The following is a 21,664-nucleotide window of genomic DNA, read 5'->3' on the forward strand; positions in this document are numbered from 1 at the left end:
GAAAAGGACAACTGCTGTGAAGTAACATGGCTCATTTGTTGCAGCTCTTGGACAACTGTAGGAGTGATATGATACATAGAGAACTTTGAAGTACAATCTCTCAACTTGATTGCTATGAATACAATGCAGATCAGCTTCGTAATCAATTTAGGGTTTTCTGAATCCCCCTTGATTGCATCTACCAGAAACATGAAACCATGCAAGACAAGTTTAGAGTCTTTTCTAGTTAGCCTGTAGGAAAAGTCCTTATCTTTTGGCCTGTCTTCTAGGATCCATTTCCCTATTCGTTTCTTTAGGCGTCCAGCTTTGACATCAGACTCTAATGCTTTCAAGTATCTGAAAATTGCACTTGATGGCGGTAGATCTGACAAACTGCTGATTTTGTCTGGATGTTACTTGATGAAATTGCCAAGGCTAAAAGCATTGACTGCAAATGTTGCACTCCATTATTTTTCAAATGGAGAGGCTCGACAACCTCTTTCTCACAAAGAGTACCGATGAGAGGCTCAAATTCTTGTCTTGACTTCTTGCTTGCAATGAACTGAGTAACTTTACTTCTCTGGGTGGACTTTGCAAGGTTGGGAGAAATCTTATCCTTGAATTTTGACACCTGCTTAGCCATGTCCAGTCTTTGTTGGTATGGCCAAGGTTTCCACTTGCAATTTGGCATGTTTCCAAATTTGCCATTTAATGTGGTGCAATCTGCCTTTGATACATTGGCAAAACTTGAAAAATAACTGGCAGAATTGCTAAGGTCTCCACTAAGGAAACAGAAATTTCATGTCAGAGGGAACCAGTTCAAAGGAAAAAGTTATTTGCACCCCTGATACAGTATAGGCTTTCTTCTCAATTTCTTTAATTTGAGAGGCTAGCTACTTTGTGAAAGGTCTAACAGCAGGGTGATCCTCTTTGCAATTAGCACCAAACAAGAGGAAATTTTCATTTGGGCTGGCAACTCTTGCCCCCACATTAAGGAAACTCACCAGCCAAGATACAGATTCATCCCATTTTCCAAATGGGGCACTGCCTTCACCCACCGCTACTTTGAAAGCTCCCTTCACACCAAACCAAATCAGCTTTTCACTCTCTTTTCTTATGGGATCTGTTTCAAGATAAAATTTGCTTACAGTGAGGAGCACTGTTTCTAGATCTCTGTAAACACCAGCAACTCTCTGTTCTTGGGGTAAAGTGGCACACAAGGTGTCTCTAACAGAAATTAGTTCCCCAATGTCAATTTGTGAAATATTTTGCATTAGGTGTTTGTAAGAAAGAGGTCTTGGAATTGGTATTCCAAAACCAAATGTTATTCTCTGTTTTGATGGAGTACCTGTTTTAGTGCTCTTCCCTGTGTGCCTCATGACAAGTGCAGACCTCCCTTGCATATATTTTACCTTTCCAATGACCCCTCCAGCATAGAGCAATGATAATGACCAAATAAAATTTTCATTGCTTTCTCGTATTCTTGTGTCTCCTTTATTTCCATCAGAGTGGCTTTTTTCATTTTTTTAGATGAGAGATACTTGGCCACATCACTTACTTTGCTATACTTAAGGACAGTGGAGACCATACCCTCTAGAGCAGGAACCCTGTCCTCTATACTGCCTCCATTGATCTCTGTTGCAGCAATTAAGGTTTCCAATTGCCTCTGCTGGGCACTTTGTTGAGGTAAGTTCAGTTTACCATCATTAGAAAGTTCAGAGGGATTCTTCTTGCGTACAGTGGAGGTGTTTTTTGAAATTACAAATGCACTTGAACATGGTTGAACTGGTGTTATCTCGAGCTGATTAATGCATTCTTGCACTTTCTCACTCTTTTCTTGAAGACGCTTATTTCTCTTTTTTAAAGCCGACAGCTTCTTACTTTTCGATAAATATTGATCATGGAGGTTACATTTTTCCCTTGACAACTCACCGAGTGGAAATCGGCTTCTTGCAGAACATTTAGGAGAACTCCGCAAAGGTTTCTTCTTGCTTCCCATACAAGCTCAAAATTGAGTGCAATGTTCAATGGACTACAATAAAATGCAGCAATTTTTACATATTTTTCAAACAAAAATTCACCCTCTTAAGCTCAAAATTTTAACCATTTTTTCCACAAAAACAAAAGACAAATACCTTTTCTAGGGAAGTATGGTTTTACTTATTCAAAATTGGGCGACAATAAACTCAAATAAATCACTTTCCAAAGTCCACTAGAACCAGAAATTTCTCAGTTTAAAGATGGTGTCAAAGTGCTTCTTCAGGAATGTCGTATTTTCGAAAACAGAACGCTATATGGCAAAGAAGGTATCAAAAGAAACCTTTGCCCTCGAGGATTTTGGATTTCATGGGATGAAATTGTGTACTCGTACCATTCCCCCCTCAAAGGGGGTGAAAGCCTGGGGTATTTTTGCTCTTTGCGCGCGAGAAAAATAGCCACGCCAAATTTTGAACAAGAGGACTGGGGAAAGCGGGACATTTACTTGGCCCAATTTTGAGCAATAATTTCCAAGCATGTACCGTGAAAGTTAAACTGGAAGCCATGTCTCTGCAGAATAATTCAGAAGGTGTGAAGGACTCTTTAACTCATGTGTGTGCTGTCAAAAGCAATTGCTGCAAATACCATTCAAAGAGACTGCTGCAGCCACTGTAGTAGGGAGTCGTATTGCATAATAACCCAAATGAAGACTGCAATAACTTTTTGTTATGTTTGCTGTGAAGGGCAATTTTTTTGTAACTAGAATCCAAGAGTGTAAGTAAACTGGAGCATTGCTTACTTTTGGCACTGAAGTGTACAGTGTACAGTGTACAGTACTGTGTAGGCGGGGTTGTCACGCGATATCAGATGATGTTTTCAGATTTCATGTTCCACTGTTAGGAAAGTTTGACATTATTTTCCTTTTTAAACTTCCATTTTCGATCTTACATCACCAATGGCATACTGAAAAAAAAAACTCCAGGTTTTCATCATGCTCATTCAAGTCCTTTGACCTAGATACCACTTGCTCTCCAGTCAGCTCTTTGTAGAATTCATCTGGGTTGACTCATGAGTTTTTCATGGAGCAATAATGTCTTCTTGCAAATGTCTTCCAATGGTTTTCTTCCTTCAACCACAAAATCCATCTTTTTGATATAATTTTCCATCTTTTTCAAGGACCAGTTTTTTGTACTGCAAAATATAGAAAATAATGAACAAGTAATTACCAAAGCTTGTTTTTCTTATTTGAACAATTTCAGCCTTCTTGCTCCCCAAATAATGGTCAAGTGAGCAGTTAGATTACCTTCCTTACCACAACAAGCTCTCCAGTGTTATGATCACCAGAGGTTATCTATGTTTTAAGTTTCCCCTTGAGTTCATCATGTCTTTCGGACGGGAATGCTTATTTCACCACCTTGCTCTCTCTCCATTTTTTGTCTTGCCCTTAATTTGTCGGGCAATCCTTGAGGATTTAAATGGTGAATATTTACTTCCTGATTCACCAGGCATTCCTGGACTATTTGCCCTCAATTTCTAGTAAGCTTGCTTGTTTTAGTTACATGGTATTAATGAGCAAACTCTGACCAATTGATGGTCTCACCATCCTTTTTGTTTTGAACTTCTTTCTTAAATGCTTGCTTGTCCCATGTCATTCTGTCAAAATTTCCAGTGTGATTTTTCTTTTGCCTTTTCCCTCATCTTTTTTCCTCAATTTCACAATTCCATCTTTTTCTTGCAGCCTCCACAGATTCAAAGGATGGCAAAAGCCTTTCCTGTTGCCTTGCTGCAAATTCTCATTGCCGTCATGTTTGTTTTTAAATACTTCTATTGTTGCCATTATAGCATATATTTTACGTTCTACTTCATAATGAATATTTATGGCTTAGTCACCATTTTGAGCATCTTTGTCAATGACACACATCGGATATGATGCCAATATTTCTACTAGAAAACTTTATGACAACTTCAACTTACCTCTTAAAAAGTCTTAAAAAGTAAGATTTCCAATTTTAGCATGTGATTTTGATTAAGCTACATTATGAATCTGTTTACTTGTATTTCATAGGGGAGTGAATACAAATGTTACACAATTGCCACTGCATATGAAGGCTGTCAAGTACTAGAGTTGGCAGGGAAGAATGCTAAAGAATGTGCCAAGCTTGGAGGGTTAATGCTGATCCATTTTGGTCAGCTTCGAGCATACAGCAACGGTGCTAGACCAGAACTAATTGAGATGAACAAGCCAGGATTGTCAGTAGATTTCAATGCTTGGTTTGCCCAATTACATGTATCTGACCAGGTCATAAAAGGGGCTGGTTTTGACGGTGGGTTCACTACAAGACTTTGCCATTTCAGTCATTACTGCAGGGAAAGAACATGAACTGACAGGAGATAAGGCCCTGGATTTTTGAAGTGGAATCTTTCATTTCCCACAATTTAGAGGTAGTCAGCAAGAGGCAGTTTAGAGCATTGTGAGTGGCCAAAACACAAACTAATTATGCCAGCTGGTGGGGCAAAACTATTTGCTATATGGTTCCAGCCCTAATGGAACAAAAAATCACTGTTGTGATTTTTCCCCTACTGGGATTGTTGCTGGACCAAGTCAATAGGATGCAGTCGAGGGGACTTGATGTATGCTACTTGATGTCTGACATGGATGACTCTGATATAGAGAGCATCATCCATGAGCTTTATGCCAAACCACCTGCATACAAACTGAATTTGATTTACTTCAGAAACTGTCCTCTGAAAATCTTAACAATTTTTTTGTAATCAATGAAGCCCATTCCATAGACACTTGGGGGTTTCATTTTCCTCCCAGTTACTCTGAGTTACTGGGACTTGCTGAGTTTGGATGTCCAATTTTTGCAATGATTGGAACAGCTACAAGACAAACACAGGAGGTCATTGTAAACAATTTAAGACATCCAGCAGAAACCAAGGTCATTGGCCAATCATCCAATCACTCTAATCTTCTATTCCATGTTTTGGACAGGAAATCTGATGGGAAGGATGCATTAGTCGATCTTATTAAGAAAGAATATCCAGAGCAGTGAGGTATTGTCTACTGTGTTGAAAGGAGTGACACTGCAGATGTCACTTGTTGATTGAAAACAGCTGGTGTACACACTGTGTTCTTCCATGCTGGTGTGGATGTCTGTGCCAAATAGAAAAGTGTGGAAAACTCATGTGTGCTACTTTTGCATTTGGAATGGGTGTTGACAAACCAAATGTAAGGCTTGTTATCCACCACAGTGTTCCATAGGACTGAGAAAGCTACGTGTAGGAGTCTGGGCATGCAGGCAGAGATGGCCAGGATGCACACTGCTACATCTTTTTCAGGTTTGAAGACAGAAAAAAAGCATCTACACAACTTCTTATTCCTTCCCGACAATGATGGTAAGCTGATTTGTCTGAGTTGACTGAATGGCATTGTGAAATATCGCATCAGCCCTGGAGACAACAGATAGTTGGCTATTTTGATGGAGTAGACGACTCTGGCAATATCTGCAACCGGTCTTGTGACATCTGTTCTGGAGGCAGAAATTTACAGCCTATTGACCATGGTGAAGATGCCATCAAGGCTGTGAGTTGTTTAGAATCAGTGCAGCAGGTCCACCCTAAAGTGATCACAAAGTTTTTAGTATTACCTTTTCATGGATTGAAGGCAAATACTGTCATAAGTAAGGGATTTCAAAATGTGATAGAGTATGGCATGGGAAGAGACAAGCAGCTTCTCACATTTGTTCATTTACTGACAATATTTTAGTTGAACAACTGTGCCCTGCAAATGAGAACAGGACCACACCTTATCTTGTCAAGGGAGTAAATGTGTCTAAACTGGTTAGCAAAGAACTTTGTTTCTATTTTTATAAACAGTAGACTTTGTCGAGTTTAAATTCATGGTGACTAAACCTAAGTGGCACTTTGCTAGAAAATGTGCTAAGCTTATCACATGTTTATAAATTTATCAACTTATATTCATTTATGGAAATTTGTAAAGACACTGTGGAGCTATATCCATTTTAAGTGCATTGTATAGTTCTATAAAATAACCATACCTCCCAACAGAAGAGATTTTATCTAAGATCCCCAGGCCTCTGGAAATTTCAGTTTAGCTTTATACGTGTCTTTGAAACTCCCCTAAGGAATGTACAATCCCTTCTGGGGGAGTATGAAGAATTTTGGAACTACACATTGGTATTTAACAGGAAATGTGCTAAGCATATTAGAACAGTACTCCCCTGGAATAAGAACTACACTTGCATTTTGAACTGAAATTTTCTAAATTTTAGCAACCTGTAATCAGTGGTAAATGTTTGAAAAAATTACACTCTGAAACTGTTTTTTTTTATCATTTCTGAAATCTAACAGTCATCAAATTTTAAACCCACTTGTATTAACTTTCTTGTTTGAATAATTAATATCATGATAAAAAAAGAGTGTGTTCCAAGTTGATTGCTCTGTACTATTTATATACAGGCCTGCTTGTTGCCATTGCTGTTCCAGAAAATAGTCATACCCTTCCGTCAGGGTTTTCTTTGGCTTGAACCCGAGAGAAAAAAGAAAAAGAGGTTCAAGCTATCAACAAGATGTGAAACCATCTCCAGCGAGCAATGACAATTTAAATGCACACTTTATTTAACTGGCGATCAACCACTTGTGATTTAATGTGGTAAAAACTGAAACAAACACGAACAAAACAAACTTAACCAAAGCAAAAATGGTGCAAACTAAAACCCATGATAGTAACAGAGACTTGCATTTGTAACATGATGCTGGGACTGCTTATAAACGGCTGAGATGTGGCTGAGATACGGCAACAAACTGCACTAGATGCTTTGATTATCGATACTAATATTCAATCCGCGTTGCGAAAACTTAAAAATGCACTGCCCAAAAGCTATTTGAATAAATTACAGGACGAAAAAGCGCCACATTCCAACATGTAATACAATACAATACAAAATATGCTTGCTAAGTAACCGAATGCATAAATAACACCATTTCAAGGTGTTGCGATCTTACACCAGCCCCTAAGTGTCGATCCACGAGCGAGACACTTATAAATACAATACTATATTCAACAGCTCTACACAATTGTATATACACAGTTTGATGGCAAACAAGTACACGATAAGCATGTGAATGAACTTGGCAATGAAAAACGTAACACTACTACGCATGGTACTAGGCAGTCAATTCTACCAAAGCTGTAAACAATGCACAGCTCATCAATTAATTAAAGCATAGCGTTCATTTAAACTTGATGTCCATTGATGTCCATTAATACGACAAGGCAAAATTGCAACTTAATTGAGCATCCTTAATGTTCCGTTTGTTGAGATTGATCTCCTTCAACAAGAAGACAAAGTTTGTTGATCGGTCTCTCGAGAACTGTTGACTTGACATTTACTTTGGCGTGTCAAACAAACCCTTTCTTATTGTGAAGGACCAACAATTCTTTCAAAGGGCCATGAATTATGATGAGAATTCTCAACAGAAACCAGGTTATCTCTAACAGCTAAATTTCTGCATGGTCATAGCCATTTTTGTCTGCCTTGAAGTAACGGCAGGTAGTCCTTTGACCATCTTTTCCAGAAGATATCTGCCAAATACTGCACTTGCCTCCATCTGCGGCATGACAGCTGATTCTCTCTTCTAAACAGCCCTAGTAGCATTGGTGACTCTGAGCGCAAAAGCAACAAATGATTGGGTGTCAAATGCTCCTGATCTTGGGGTCGCTAGAGACTGTTGTGATTGGACGGCCATTCATAATGCTCTCCATCTCGCACATTAAAGTAACCAGGCCTTCATCATCAGTAGTCTGCTCTCGGAGCGGCACCTGAAGTATCTTTTTTTAAATCAAAGTGCCCATTAAAGCACCATGGACAATTAGTGGAAAATGGCACTATACAAATGTATATTTATTTTATTTTATTTTATCTCCGGTTGGCCACTCAGTAGTGCCAGAAAAGTCTACAACAAAATGGATTCCAACCGCATCAAGCTGCAGAAATATGCAGAATTTCAACAATTTGTCCTAAAACAAGGACAAGCTTTCAACAATTGATTTTGCCTTGATTTTACTTTTTGATCTTACCTCAAACATGTAGCTGAGCCTCTCAGCTGTTACTTGTGACTTCTTCAGCCGCCTGTGGCTTCTATCTTCTCCTTCACTGTGAGAAAACTGGAGGTCTTCATCAGCCATGTTTTACCAAAGCAATTGACCACGCCGAACAACAAAAGTGCACAAACATTTTCCTTTGTATTCCCTGTGATTGGTTTTCATTGTCTTCCGGTCTTTGTTCATTCCAGGCTTTCTCTGACTTAGATGTACCGGAAGTAAGAAACACTCGAAAAATTGAAATGTGGAAATAGGTAACAAATTTTAATTTTTGTTTTTCCTGTAGATTGAAAATTGAAATTTGATGTTTAATTCTAATATTTGTTTTCTTGGAAATTGAAAATTGAAAATCAAAGTTGAAATTTTGTTTTTCTAAATTGTAGAAAAACGGTTGGCACTCAAGTACACGCATTCCAGACACATAAATAACACCATTTGAAGGCATTGCGATCTTACAGAGATCTTGTGGTTAAAGTCTCGGGACATTTGAAGTAGAGCACTTGATTGTAAGCCAGGAAGAATCAGAGGTAAGACATTCTGCTTATTCTCTTCACGTGTCTCATATTAACTTAACCTTAAATTAAGACTAATTAGATATCTTTTGTTAGGGAACAAAATTCCTTGTAAAATAGAAAGGTTACAGTAGCTTTGAAAATACTTGGGAACCAGAAGAAAACCATTCCCCTCTTCTGTTGAGACAATTCTTCAGGTAATGAAAATTTAATATGGTTCTAATAATATATAAATGAACTTAGTTACAGAACTGTGCTAAAAAAGTACATGTAGTACGTATTGCATTATCAATAATTCGTAAAGCTTCTTCTATCATGTGCTTTGTTATTTACTGGATACATGTTAATTCAAGTCTGTAATTTACACTTGCATGCTCTACATTTTTGGTGAAAATCTATTGATGTTTATTTATTTTTCCAGAAACTTTGATTCTCCAAGACCTGAAGGAGACATTGTACAGAGCTGCATCGACAGGATGAGACTTACTCTGTTGGAAGCACTTAAACACAAGTGTCCTCAGCAGAAAGTGTGTTTACAGTTTTGACACGATGTTTTCAAGTATTTGTTTTTTGGAAGAGGAAGAGCAGCAGCAGAGAAAAACTGGACTCTTTAAGAAGAGATTGACTTAAACAAATGTAAACTCCCAAATAAATGGAGTCACATTTTTGATCGTCATGGAGATGGAGTTATGATTACATTTCCTCTTTAAGTAAGAAAATACCTCACGTCATCACCCAAAAGCTATCAAAAAGCTGGTGACAAAATAGTGGAGATGCCAAGAGCACACATGGAGAAGATATCAATCAAATTTGTTATTAATTACTACAGTTGTAGTACTTGTGGGCCATGCATAAGAATTAACCTTTCTCTGAAGTTAAGTTAGGATTTTTCACAAATTGTAAGAAGCTCCTTTTAACTTGCGAATTGCACATGCCCAACACAAGTTATCGTGAGTTGTGGGAAAATGTGTCGCTCGCTCGATGGGCTGGAAACATGCAAATGAAGTACGCTGGTGACTTACTTTTAAATTGCTTTTCATCTTTAATTAAAATAAGCTGTTTTAAAGGTCTAAATTAAAAGAAATAAATTAAAGAAGACTCGGCCACCGAAAATGAGAACATCGAGGATCGTAAAATCGATGAGCAGCACAAGTTCTCACTGGATGCGGACTTCGTATGGATTTTACAGAAACGGAAGTTGTTGAAGTACACAAGAAGAAGCTTGGTGAATCAACGTAGTAGTTGAACGATACATTAGTCGTTGCGATCACCGACTGGATCTGAAAGAGACTTTAACATTCCAGATTAGGCCATTTGTGTTGGACTTTTTTGAACATAGGCAAAGAGAAGTTGTCAAGACAGTTTGTCTTGTTATTTTTCCTTTGATTTCCTTGATGGAAAACCAGGTGTCCAGCCTGAACGAGAAAGGAGTCAAAGCTATAGTTTTGAGGCCAGAAAGTTCTGACACGGAAATTAAGGATGCTTTTGAAGCGAAATACAACCTTGTGTTTATAAAGTCGTTGCACTTTCAAGTTGGTTTTGAACACAGATCGCGGGTTTACAGCAGCTTCCTGGACTTTAGAAGACAAAAGTGGTAATGCACAGTATTACTTCAAAGTTTAATTCTACTTCTTGAACGACTACTAAAGCCACGGCTGATGAAAACTCAAGCTTTTGCTTTAGCGTAAAGAACTAATTTGGACATGCTGTCACGCAGTGAAGCACGTCTGCAAAATTTTGAACATTTTTTGCTTTTAGATAGTTTTTTTGCCTCATCTTGAATGAAACTTTATTGTTATGAAACTTTCTGTCATGTTTCTTTCATTTGGTTACCTTTCTTTGGGAATTTTAGGTTTTTAAAGTTAACAGTATTTTTGTACTGTGGATTTCTGCATATTTAATGACGGTGACCTCCGCGGCCGTGTTTGGTTAGTTTATTCGCTTCGTTCAAATACTTTTTTTTTAGTTTGATTCAGCTACTAAAAACTCCTGAGAAAAGAACTAAGTGGGCACTAATTTAGCACAGTTGAAATACGATTTGTCTCAAAATAATTGGCTTGTTTTTGTCACCTTTTTTATTTACAGCTTTCATCTTTCTTTCACTGCGCTGCATTATTTGTCACACGCAAAGAAATTATCTGATTTCTTGTTTTTAAATTGTACTTTAGATATGTCTTTTCGCTGTTATTTTCCGGTGTTTTCTCAAATGTTATCTGCTATAGTAAAAGAATCAAACTTGTGTTGCTTTCGGTTTCATTTTGTCCTCCAAAGTCAATAATTAACTCATTTTTGCGCGTTCAATTCTCTCGGCTTTTGTCGCGCAACAAAGAAAAAATAATTTCTTGTTTTCTCATCAATTGTAATACACCACAAGTTAAGTTCTCTTTGGCCCGCCATTTGTTCAACTTTAAATAAACAATGTCTTAAAATCTGATCTTATACACGGCTGTAGTTACTGGGCATATGGTTTATTTTTCTGCTTATGTTCGCTCTGAAATAGTTCAAAAAACTCCAGGGAATTAGGGGTAGGCTGTGAATCATTACGTCACACCCATCTTTCCTGCCAAAAATTATACAAATTTTAAATTTGACTCCAAGTAAGCGGAACAAGTCAACGTCATTTTACAGAAGTAGAAGTCTACTTGCAGCAAGTCTACCAGGAGGCATTCATGCGGGATGTTTTCGTCTATGTAAGCACTAACTTTGAATGGCTACCCTGTAACTGCAAACACTCATGCCCCGTCCACACTACACCGGAGAAATTTGAAAAGGGTGTTAATCACTCTGAAAACATTCATGGTGTGTTTTCAGAGTGATATTCTAGGTAACTTGTTCATTCTATATTCTTCACCATCGGTATACCTACATTGGTTACATGCGCTGGAAGTCTGTTCCTCTCTTTTTGCTTAATTTTCTCTAATTTCTCTTGACAAAGGAAAATAACCCTTGTTTCCTCGTCGCCTTGTCGCAACTTGAAATGAAAATGTCGCCTAGACTTTGCATTTCACGAAATCTTTACATCGGAAACTGCCATCGAAAATGTCATGAATGTGTCGATGTAAGTCCTTATAAGCAGAACCTGAAAGTGCCATTTTGCAACAAAACTCAAAACTCATTTCTGTTTATCTCATTTGATAAAGAGAGAATGATTAATGTTTTCATTAAGACAGTATTGCCTTGATTTTTCAATATTTCCAATGTTCACTTTTAACCCACATTTACTGCCAACTATTTCTTGGTGAACCAGAAACAAAAATGATAGATGTTTAAAACACATGACATCGTCCACCCTTGTCAAATGTAATAGCATGATTGTTTCAATTGTAATGCCTTCTTATCCAAATGTTACTTTGTTTCTTTGGTCCCTTATTAGCAAACACTGAACTATTGCTCATACTCCGAATATGAAAATCAACCACGATATTCCCTAAACCAGATAATATTCAACATAATCCAGAAAATATTTTAATTTGCTTGTTCAATTCACGAGTTTACTCACAGAGCTCTTTGATTTAATCTACTTAGGTTTTTCACTTTCAAGCCTCTTTCTTTGATGATTTCCCTTAGCTGCTGAAGGGTCATTTTGCTGTAGTCTTCAGTGGGGCTTTCCTCACACATTTCCTTGTCTAAGCTGCTACTGGGTGCTGACATTAGCTGCTATTCTTTCCTCTTTTGGCTTATGCCAGCTTCCCAGTACTCAACATTTCATTTTGTGTAAGTTGCCTTCTCTCTTTCATGATGTCGTAGCTCCCACTGTCTGCTCTCAGTATTTAAAATGTCCTTTGCAGCTTCCCATTTGTTTGATTTTTTAAATAGTATCCTTTTTGCATCATCATTATTCTCCTCAACGCCTTGCCCAGAAAATTTCTTGAAGCATCCATGCTTTTTGATGAAAAATGGAATGTGATATGGTATGATGTGCATGTAAGGTGTCACTCGGGGTGTCTGGTACCTTGATCTCTTTCCTCGGAGTGAATGAAAAAGGTTTATCCTTGACTGAGTAGTAATACTAGCTTATTTTGTCCCTAACCAATCAGAGCACAGTACATGTCATTAGCATCCCACTAAAATGGCTATTGATCAATCAGAGAGCCGGATTTCATCCACATGACTAAATTTGCAACGTTGTTGATTTTGAAGTGTTCAAAAGCCAATCAGGAGTGGAATTAAGAAATTAAGATGGTGGCACCCACGAAAGATGGCAGTGCTAACCCTAATCCAAGATGGCAGGGAGGGAGAATCACACTGGGCCCATAAGCCTATGGTTATGAGAGGCGTGATCCTTGTCACACCGAAAAGTGTGACTACCATCTTTTTGTTAAAAAAGAGGCTCCAAGTGGCCTTTACTCATGCACAAGAGAGTACAAGTGATATAAAATAGATACGCAATGCGCACATAGTCAGAGAAGCAATTTGAAAATGTTGCCATCTGACAACTAGAAATAATATGGGAGAAATGCTAATTTGAAAAAAGTACATCATAGATCTAAGATATAGATAATCAAGATGCAGGAGAGAAGATAAATGCTGTAACGCAATATGCCATCTTTATTACAGGGATATTTTCAGGTGAATAGCAAAGCAAACCAAGTCAAAAAATTATGGATAGAGAATTAACAAACGATCATAATTGCAAATTGCGTGAAATATCTTTTTTCGTAGCAATTCCGCACTAAATCATTTTAGGCATTTTTTGTTAAGTGTTAGACTTGTTTATGTTGGTTGTTAGGAATATATTCCAGTACTGGGCCATTGCAACAAATATCAACTTTGCCTTATTTTTATTATACTTGTAATTTGATTTTAAAGTATACTTGAAACTTGATAAAATAACAGTACTCCTCAGTAGGCACCTGGTGTTTTTTGTAAGTTATATCATGCAATGCCATATTTTTGAGAATTAAAATATTATTATATACATCTTTACACATGTTGCTTAGAATGTAATAGGTTTCAATAATTGATACAAAATACAAGCTGTACTAGACTAACCATTCTTCTTGATTCAAGCAATTTCAGGTTTTAATGGACACAAACCTTGTACCAGAATAACTTTAAGTAAATTACAGTCCTTTCACATTTTCTAAAAGCTAAAGATATAAACAGTTGTCTGAAATAACACCAAAAACACTTTTTCCTGGGAACTCGAGCAAGTAAATTTCAAAGTTCAGAGGAATTGTAAGGTAAAACACAGGTAAAATTTCGTCATCAGTTTCATTCACCAGCACTTTCAAGTGTTTCATATATTACTTCAAAATTCATTTTCTACATTTGGTGTTGTTAGAAATGATTTCTTTTGAGACGATATTTAAAACAGTCACACAGAAGTTTCCAATAATCTTGGTAAAAAGTTCAGTATCTTTCTTTTAAAATAATCTCTTTGTAACCAAGTATCTTTTGGGATTTGAGGGACAAAAGAAACTTGAAAATTTTGTCCTGAAATCCTCAGAGACATGCTAGAATATTGATATATGGTATATTGAACGTGGCCTATTACCTGCCCATTTAGTTGAACATGTCCATTTACATGAACAGGAAGCATTTTTTTACCAAAAGATTAAGTATACAGAGCACGTTCTTAATAAATGATTCTTCGTAATATGTCCTTGAATCTCCAAAACCTTAATAACTTTGAGACTTGTCATATTGTCAGATGACGATTAACATAAACGATGGCTTATCTCTCTAGAAACACTTTCTTGCTGTTCACGTAGCTCACATGCCAGTTCAGAATCTTAACAACAAACTAAAATACTCATAGGTACTTTCACACTGTATCAAATTGGGGAAAAAGCACAACGTTTGTGAAAAAACAGCACCTTGAAGAATCCAATATGGCAGACGGAGCTCCAAAGACCGTGGTTACTGTATGCATGCATAAATTTGTATCCACAAATGTGACACCAAAACAGAGAAATGGAGCCCAATGCTTAACTCATGCCCCATACTGTGCATGAGTAAATATCAATACAAAAATTGATAAACAGATACTTACAGTGTCCTGCCCACAAACAACATAAGTCCACATGGTCTGCCACCATGTTGAAGACTGACTGACTTGGGTTCGAAGTATGACTATACGGAGGCTATCCCAAAGCATGATGGGATGATGACATCATCGGTATCCAATCAGAGGAAAGAAATCAGAATGAATTAAAGTACTTACAGCTGGGCTTCCCCAGTACCCCTCTCTCAGTATAAAATGTTACCATTGACCATTGCTTTTAGGAAATTTTTGTTTCATTGTTGTTTTACTGCTCAATAGTTTAGCACAAAACATTGATCAATTCAGAAATAGTCTCTTCCTGTTCCACAACTCTCTTGTGAAGAACCAACTCCTTAGAGTACCTGATAAGTTTCTCTGGCACTCTTGCCATGAAGTTTTGGTCTAAACAGACCTCCATCTCCTTTGATCTCACCTCCCGGCTAATGTTTGGCAATGGCATACCATCAACCAAAGAGTTGTCGGGTAGAGAGGAACTGATTCATTTTAGAAGGCAGTCCTTTAAGGAATTGCTTTTTCTGAGAGCCAAGCAAACTTGTAAAATCCTTAACTGGCTCTCTGAGCCACCTGCATTTTTATTATTCCAAACAGTAAAGGAAATGCTGAGAGAATTGATGCAATTAACCAGCTTTGTGAGATGTACTTCTTTGGGTGTTGCCCATTTTTTTGTTAAAATCCTCTACTGCATCCCTTTCAAGAACTTCATCAATTACATTTTTTAAAAGCTTGTCAGTAGTTCGTAATAGCAAATGAAGCTCATCTGCAATTACATTTCTCAATGCAATGTTTAGGAGAGGCTCATTAATGCACCCATAATTGTTTTCCTTCCATTTACAGAGCTTCTTGATTTCCTCTCTAGGGGTTGTTGGTTATAATAGTTAGAAAGGTTGGTAGTATATCATCTATTATCTTTGTGTACCTTGCACCAAACACAAGCATAGTCAGCAGTTGCTGAGTTCATGCCCATTACCATAAGTAGGAATTTCATATCTCTACCCAGGAAGAAGTTTATGCTGGCATCCTTGCCATCAACTGTTATTTGACCTTTCTCTATGAGTTCATTGACTTCTTTGAAAAAGTGTTTCAGAGAGGTCTTCATAGTTTCATATTTTTCTGGACCAGTGATTATTGCAACAGTTCTGTTGCTTTTTGAAGACATGATGCTTTCTTTTGCTTGCAGAAGAGCAAATGAGAACATCATGAAATTTGTAGTTCTTGACATTCTTGCACCATCTCCACTAAGTTTTCTTTCAATGCAGGTATCTTGTAGCTCTGGTTTGTTAAGAAGTTCCTTGATGTGTTCCTCAAGTGTAGCAGTGAGGTTTAATTTTGCTCCACGATATTTTTCATCTTTGTTCTATATGGTATGTTTTGTTTAGGTTACCTCGTAACTCTTTTTCTAAATATGATTTGGGTAGCTCTTCTGTAATCATTGTGAGCTCATGATACACTTCATCACCCACACCGCATTTGTCTAATAAAAACAATACTTGTTCAAGTTTGTTCTTGTCCTCTTTATGTAGATTTTGATAATCTCCATCTGTAGGGGTGGGTTCCCAGTAAAAAGTGTGGGCACCTCCTTTTCATCCTACAGTTTTACTTGAGTTATTTCAAGTCCAAAGCTTTTACAAAACAAGAGAGCACACTGAACTTTATTTTCAGATGGCAGAGCTTTCTCCCCTTTTGTTTTGTGCCCACTTCAGTCACCTTCTTTCCTTGGCACTTTAAGGATCCTTTTTGTTTTAAGGCCTCTGTCCGAAATCTGTAGTTGGCGTTACGCGTAGAGTTATGTATCTGGTCACGTGCTTAGCTTCAAGTCAAGTGACAGATGAGTCATGTGCTTGAGAGTGAGAATGTTGGAGATGTTGATTGTGAATGAGAGAGAAAAGCAGGAGTGTTTCAAAAAGATGTTTACCTTGATAGTTCAAGATTGTACCGAGATTGTGAAGATATACAGTCCTCAGATTGAAGGAAATAAAGATTGTGAAGTCCTCGGACTGAAAATATGTCGGTCGCCGACGCCATAGCGAAGAAAGTTAAAATCAGAGCTGCTCATAGAGGATCTGCGACGAAACTTCTTAATCGTTTGAAAGACAGGCTGAGTGATGAAGAAAATCCAGTGGATAAATTCTGCTTGAAAGAATCAATTCAGTCCATGCAACTGAAGATAGAGTCACTCAAAACATTAGATGACCAAATAATTGACCTTATTGCAAGTGGAACGGCCAAGGATGTCGAAGAGCGTACCGAGAAAGAAATTGAGAACCAGTGATGGAGTGAGAGCAGAATTGAACAAAATCGTGATGAGAATGGAAGAAATGATGAGTAAATTTGATCCACCACCGCCGATAGTTCAGCCGACTGCTTTGTCACCGCCCGCTCAAGTTCATTCAAACATGGCGTCAGGAATCCCTCAGCAAAGCAAGGCGAAAGCAAGACTCCCCAAACTTGAAGTAAGGAAATTTCACAAGAAGATCCAAGAATGGCAAGAATTTTGGGACGCTTTCGAAAGCGCCAACGACCAAAACGAAGGCCTCACGGCCGTTGACAAATTCTCCTACTTGCGAAGTTTAGTCACTGAACCGGCCAGATCAACCATCGCGGGATTCTCCTCGACAGCAGCGAACTATGCGGCTGCTGTTGATGTTTTGAAGAAGTACGGAAAGGAAACTGCCATACAGCGTGCTCATGTGAATGACTTGCTAAATTTAGCGCCGGTGTTCAGCGATAAAGATACAACTCGGTTGAGGAAACTATACAACAGTTGCGGCGTTCATTTTAGAGGTCTCAAGGTGCTCGGAGTGGATGAAACTACCTTCGCAGCAGTGGTAGTCCCCGCTGTTTTGCAAAAGTTGCCCAAAGCATTTCGCCTGACCATCACGAGGGGAGCCGACTTTCTGAACTGGTCGATGGAGGAATTGTTGAGCGCGTTTTTAAAGGAGTTGGAACTGAGGGAAGACCATTACTATGCAGTGTCCTTGGGTGGAAATACGCAGAACAGGAAGGACAGCAACACATTTCACACAAAGCAGGAAGTTGAGAACTGTGTGTTTTGCCTTGGGAGACACGCACCAGCGAACTGTAAGAAAGTGAGCGATGTGAATGCACGTAAGACCATTTTAGTTAAGTACGGTAGACGTTTCAAATGTTTGCACAGGGGGCACCGAGCCTGAGATTGTAAGTCGATTGAATTATGTAACAAGTGTGGGCGGTCCCACCACATTTCAATTTGTGATAAGCAGGATAAGCCAGCAGTCAGTGAATTTGAAGTTAGACCAGAGGCTAACCCTACCACTACTAGCCCCAGTAGTTTTCATGTTGGTGCGGGAGATCGTGTAGCCCTACAGACTGCCCATGCAGTCATCACCGGGGAGGGTCAGCCACTGAGGGTTAGAGTTTTGTTTGATGCCGGCAGTCATCGTTCCTTTGTCACAGCTGGAGTTGCTCGGCTTGCGCGGCTTCCTGTAACCAGGCAAGACTGGTTTGCAATAAGTACATTTGGGCAACGCTCAAGGGATATGAAGCTAAGGGACGTTGTCCAAGTCAAGGTGAGTCCTATAGGGGGGGAGAGTTTCATTAACATGGAGGCATACGTAGTTCCAGAAATTTCTAGTACACCAAATACCCATGTAGAATTAGTAAAATCTGATTACCCCCACTTGAAAGGGATTTGGTTCTCTGATGTAAGTAAGGGAAGGGATGAGATGGTTATAGATGTATTGATTGGGGCAGACTACTTGTGGCATTTTCAGAAAGGGTGCACAATTAGGGGTAAGTTTGACGAGCCCGTTGCTGTAGAAACAGAGTTGGGGTGGGTCTTGTCAGGGCCCATGAAGGGCCAAGACACATGTAGTGATGTACACTTCACCCAGATAAATTTCATTGCAAGCTCTGTTGAAGAGCAAGAAAGTCTAGAAGATGTTGGAAGATTGTGGGATCTGGAGACACTGGGTATTAGAGAGATTACTGACCAGGTTCATGAGTCATTTGAAAATAGCATCTCGTTCAACGGGACCAGATACTCTGTTCGCTTACCTTGGAAGGAGGGGCAACCGGAACTTCCCAGTAATTATGGAACCAGTCTGTATCGTCTTAAAACTCAGATGCGAAGACTAGAGAAGGATCCTGAGATTCTCAAGGAGTATGGGAACATCATAGAAGACCAGCTACAAGTGGGGGTGATAGAAAAGGTAGCAGAGTTGGAAAAGGCCCCCAGGATTCATTACTTGCCTCACCAAGCAGTTGTTCGCCAAGAGTCAGCTACTACCAAGGTAAGAGTGGTATATGATCCTTCCTCGAAAGAAAGTAAGAGTGTCGCATGTTTGAATGATTGTTTGCATGTTGGACCCCCTCTGACCCCCTTGCTTTACAACATTTTGCTTTGATTCAGGGAAAATAGAGTGGTCCTGGTAGGGGATATTGAAAAGGCTTTTTTAAATGTGGAAGTTGACCCAGAGGATAGAGATTGTCTGCGTTTCTTGTGGGTGGAGAAACCCCCTGATTTGTCGCAAGTTGTTGTCTACAGGTTTTGTAGGGTTGTATTTGGACTGAATGCATCACCCTTTTTATTGAATGCTACACTCCAACATCATGTCAAAAGGTATGAAATTTCGGACCCAAGGTTTGTAGCTAAGTTGTTGGATTCGTTTTATGTTGATGATTTTGTTGGTGGTGGAGCGACATCACAGGAAGGTATGGAGTTGTACCAGAAGACTCAGAGTCGAATGGCCGAAGGAGGTTTCAAACTCAGGAAATGGCTGACAAATGATTCACAGGTAAGGGCCAAAATGGCAACAAAAACCCAGATTGGTGATAAACAAGATGTGGTGACAGAGGAAGACATCAGTTATGCTAAGTCTTCTGTGGGCATGAAGTTGGGAAGCAAGGGCCAGAAGGTGTTAGGATGCGAGTGGGATTACGAAGCTGATGTCATCACTCTTGCTCTGACGTTGATTGCGCAGCGTGCCGAAGGCTTACCTGCCACTAAGCGGAATACATTAAGGCTACTAGCAGGAGTCTATGACCCCTTGGGACTTATTAGTCCGGTTACAGTGAGTGTCAAGGTTATATTCCAAGAGATCTGTTGTCAGAAGTGTGGATGGGACGAACAGCTGGAGGGAGGGGTCAAGAAGGGCGTGGAAGATTGGATTAAGGGCCTTGTTGACTGTCATAGGATTGATGTAAAACGCTGTGTTTATGACCACCCTCATGAGGAGGTGGAGGAGTGCTCACTGCATGGGTTTGCAGATGCAAGTAAGAAGGCCTACTGTGGTGTGGTGTACCTTGTTTATAGAACCCAGGTAGGTAGATATGTACGAATGTTGACTTCAAAGACAAGAGTGGCACCCTTGAAGGAGCTGTCAATTCCAAGGCTAGAGCTTATGGCAGCACTTATACTAGTGAAACTTATGGTCAATGTTGAAGGTGCTCTTGCCTCGCAGCAGAGTGTTAAGCGTTCGAAACTGTGGCTGGACAATCAGACTGCCTTGTTCTGGATTATGAACAGAAGGGAATGGAAACAATTTGTCAAGCACCGTGTGAACGAAATTTTGAAGCTGAGTGACAATGGAGATTGGAGGTACTGTCCAAGTCGAGAGAACCCTGTGGACATTGGGTCGAGAGGAACGTCTGCATCCGGTTTAAAGCAGAAGGTATTGTGGTGGCAAGGTCCTGCTTGGTTAACAGTCAGAAGAGAGTTGGCCTTCAGAGGGATCAGTGTCACCTACCACTGAAAGTCAAGAACAAGAGAGGACGACCAGCATCCTTGTGACCCGAACTGACCTTGTGGCTGTATTCTTGACTCATACAAGTCAAGAGGGGGGAGAGTGTCCGAAAACCGTAGTTGGCATTACGCATTGTGTTACGCGTAGAGTTACGTATCTGGTCACGTGCTTAGCTTCAAGTCAAGTGACAGATGAGTCATGTGCTTGAGAGTGAGAATGTTGGAGATGTTGATTGTGAATGAGAGAGAAAAGCAGGAGTGTTTCAAAAAGATTGTTTACCTTGATAGTTCAAGATTGTACCGAGATTGTGAAGATATACAGTCCTCAGATTGAAGGAAATAAAGATTGTGAAGTCCTCATATGTGTGGATTTCTATCAGCCTCGATGTGATCAATCAGCTCTTTGTTGACATCTATAAGGTCTGTTACCTCCTCTTCTAGTTTGTTGATTTCTTTCTTCATTTCTTCATACATTTTTTTCTCATTTGCTAAGTCACTGTGTTTTTTTCCAATTCAATCTCTTTGTAGCTGTCCAAAACTTCAGACTTCGATAATTCAACTGACTTATGCTCTCCCCTTCTAACACAGAGGCTATATGTTTTGCTGTCCAATTCCTTTCTCTTTCTTCCCGAGGTCTTCTTGTATGAAATCTTCACCGCACTCGACTTTTTTCAAAGGAGCTTGTTCGTACGTTCATTGTCATGCGTCAACGTGAACCATCCATTCATGACAGTTGCATTAAGTAGGTCTATGTAGTTGATTTCTGTACCAGAAATGACTTCAAGAAGCTCACTCCACTCTCGTATGAGAGGCCAAGGAATCTCCACACAGCACAAAAAGTCATACTGTGAGGCTGCTTCTTGTCAAACATATTCTAAAGGAAACTCAGAACTTAGCTTCAACTGCCATTCAATTTCTTGCCTGTTGTATTTGCTCAGCAAATCAGCCATTTTAAACCCTACTTTCAACCGGATGTTGTGAAGAAATTTGCCACATGAATTGGTCAATGAAGAATCTGTACGAGCGTAGCCTGAGACCTAGCTATCCTGAGAAACACCAGGGGATTTTGAAAACAAGAAATGTGGCGGTGAAAATCACTTTCCTATTGACTTTTGCAGCGTTGTTGATGAACACGTAAACAAGGAGGACTTTAAAAATGGTTGCACTGCTTTTTAGATAAAACTCAATGGCTCTTGGAAGAACTTTGGCTTACAACAATCAACCTACTACGAGTGACAGGGCTAAAGTAGGCTTCATACAACTCATTCCGATCTGTGCACCTTGGATTCTCCATTAGGATCTCCCTGCATTTTTGGTATATCAAGATGATCTCTGAGGGGATT

At 39.2% G+C, this 21,664-nt stretch overlaps 2 protein-coding genes and 3 pseudogenes across 2 annotated transcripts in view; 2 read left to right on the plus strand and 3 right to left on the minus strand.

Annotated features, from left to right (window-relative positions):
• Positions 1 to 1,989, minus strand: part of LOC145499866 (uncharacterized) — a 4,070-nt pseudogene extending 2,081 nt beyond the window's left edge.
• Positions 1 to 21,664, plus strand: part of LOC145501088 (uncharacterized) — a 461,598-nt gene that overhangs the window by 69,587 nt on the left and 370,347 nt on the right. The gene's annotated exons all lie outside the window — the stretch shown is intronic.
• LOC145501124 (uncharacterized) overlaps positions 1 to 21,664 on the minus strand; it is a 198,112-nt gene that overhangs the window by 29,083 nt on the left and 147,365 nt on the right. The window lies entirely within an intron of this gene.
• LOC145500047 (uncharacterized) lies at positions 11,902 to 21,276 on the minus strand (annotated as a pseudogene).
• Positions 17,257 to 20,331, plus strand: LOC145500048 (uncharacterized; annotated as a pseudogene).

This window comes from Orbicella franksi, chromosome 10 (assembly GCF_964199315.1).
Source record: "Orbicella franksi chromosome 10, jaOrbFran1.1, whole genome shotgun sequence".
Lineage (NCBI taxonomy): Eukaryota > Metazoa > Cnidaria > Anthozoa > Scleractinia > Merulinidae > Orbicella > Orbicella franksi.